Raw genomic sequence first — 2501 nt, 5'->3', positions numbered from 1 at the left:
GCGGCCGCCCGGCTGCCCCCACGCCGCCCCAGCCCCGACCACACCGCCCCTGCTTCCGCCGAGGTAATGTGTTCTATCTCTCTATTGCGTACTGCTGCCACAATCCAAACTTGTGTATTCGTTCTTGCAGTTTGTTCGTGACCTCGTCCTTCCCACTGCATCCCTGAATTGCAAAGTAATCAACTATGTATATGCACAGACAAATGCAGATGCATCTTTGGACTGAGCTAGCAGAAGCAATCGCAATTGTGATAAAAAAAATACCATGGTACTGGCAAAGTTAATTTAGTTCAGCGAGATCCCATTTCTTTGTCTGTTCAGGTCATGCACACGAAAAGTATATTCCAGTTATCTGTTGATTGCTTGAAGGAACCTTGAAGAAGCATATAGCTGCTAGCTGGTAATCTCCTGGAGCAAAATCAGGAAAAGATTAGATGGTGAATTCCTACTTCCACTAGAACAATTGACTTACATTCTATTAATGAGATTATCCTTTCAACTCAAACCCAAATGCAGCTCTCTAGTTACAGTTAATATATGTATAAGTAGAAACTTCAGGATTCTACATCATTCACATGAAGAATATACCAATATATTTTGAGTTGCAGGAGCTAGACTTACTTCTTGCCTTGCCTGCCCTTACATATAGTGAGGTGGCTAGGTGACACAATTCTTGTGCATGCAAACAAATGAAAGAAATTATCATTTCAGGGAAATTATCAATTAAGTTCAAGGAAATTTATAAGTGCAGAGTAATCTAGTAGTCATGTGGTTCAGAAAAAAAAATCTAGGAGCATTGTATCAGCATGGTATAAATGGCAACACAAATTATTGGTACTAACAGAAGCAGTGTTGTAAAGTAGAAAATTGACTAATCACATCAACAAGTTACAAGTTAGCAGTGCACCAATACTTTGCTTCTGTCCTCCTGAGAGTTGTATACCATGCTCTCCACAATCAGTATCATATCCATCCTTCAATGATCTGAAAAATAATAGGCTTTGAGTTCAGACAAAGGCATGTTGGGCAATATGTATAATATGTATTTGGAATAGAACATGTTTAAGACTTACGATATGAACTCATGTGCATTTGCAGCTTTTGCGGCCTCCACAATCTCCTCTTACGATATGTAATTCTTTTTTATAATTATTTATCAAGTGTAATTTCCAGCTGAATCTATCCCCATTTTTTTGGATGGGTGATTGGTGCGGGCATATTTCAATGCATTATTCTTTTTGGGTCAAATATTTCCTGAGTTTCACATATTGTGTATCCTTGAGGCTAGGATGTAATGCAAATACCAGTACATCTATTTTGTGGTGTAACTGCCAATGGCATAATGAGTTGTACTTTGCACACGAATATTACCGACAAGCTTATCATTTGCAATTTGTTTTCTACGAATTTCAACATTATACAGCTTCTCTATAGCAGAGTTTTATTCTAATTTTGTTTTCTAATCCTTGAGTAAATATTCTTTGTAATCTGTCTTTCTTTATCTGGATCGTTCTCATGAGCAGTTATCTGACAAAATTTGTTTGTTCATATCAATCATCAATTAATCAAGACTTCTGCGTCAGCTTGGCTGCCGACTGCCTGCCGTGTGAGCTTGTTCTCCAATATTTGATTTTTTTTTTGTTGGTGTAGTTTAGTTCAACATGAGCGATCGATACCACATGTCAAAACTATGCAATTTCTTGCTAACGATTCCCAATTTCGCAAGTGATGCTACTATTTCTATTTAATTTTGTGGAACTATATATGAGAAAATATATGTCGCAGAAATATATGTCTCATCGAGTTTATATGGCAATAAACTAACTATTGTCTTATGAAAGATGCCTAAGCTTGGCTGAGGTCATTGGTTTTTATGGGCTAGGGCCTATCTGTTGCTTCACATCCATGTGCCTGGATTATTCTGGTCCTATTCTTGCCATTGATACATTAACGAAACTCTGTTAACTTGGCACACATTAACGGTTGACCTAAGTATTTTGTTTTTGCTCCATGGATCTATCGATCTAGCAACCAGTTGGTATGTTTGATGAGGACGAGAACGATGGCAGCCAATTTTTAAACTTACCTTACAACTACATCCAGCAGAGATGGGTCTGAAAATGGATGCTCAAACACTCCAGAAATGAACTTGACCCTCAGATAGTATGTGGCTTGCTGTTTTTTTATTGTTTCAGGTAGTGGAAATGGATCCTACGGACAACCAAGACGAGTTAATGCACGACCTCATTCGTGATAGTACTGCGTACGTAGCTCCAGAGTTTGATGAGGACGAGAACGATGGCAGCCAATTTTTAAACTTGCATTATCATGACGACGAGGACCAAGATATTAGTGGGGAGGACCAAGATGTCGAGGAAGCCGAGGTATAAAAGTTTAGTGATTCTTTCAGGCACCAGGATAAACATTTTCTCAATATATATGTTACGCATACTTGCCGCGACGTCCACTAGTTGCTAGCAACCCGCTTTATAAATTTGCGA

General features: G+C 38.7%; 1 long non-coding RNA gene across 1 annotated transcript; it reads right to left on the bottom strand.

Annotated features, from left to right (window-relative positions):
* Window positions 1–359: 359 nt before the first annotated feature.
* LOC120701425 lies at window positions 360–2072 on the bottom strand. Its single transcript, XR_005686095.1, has 3 exons — window positions 1074–2072; window positions 622–984; window positions 360–408 (listed from the first exon to the last, which is right to left on the bottom strand). It is a non-coding gene; the product is annotated as an uncharacterized LOC120701425 (long non-coding RNA).
* Window positions 2073–2501: the final 429 nt, after the last annotated feature.

Source organism: Panicum virgatum, chromosome 3K, assembly GCF_016808335.1.
Source record: "Panicum virgatum strain AP13 chromosome 3K, P.virgatum_v5, whole genome shotgun sequence".
Lineage (NCBI taxonomy): Eukaryota > Viridiplantae > Streptophyta > Magnoliopsida > Poales > Poaceae > Panicum > Panicum virgatum.
Note: the sequence above shows the minus strand (reverse complement) of the source record. Positions and strands in the feature narration are given on the sequence as shown.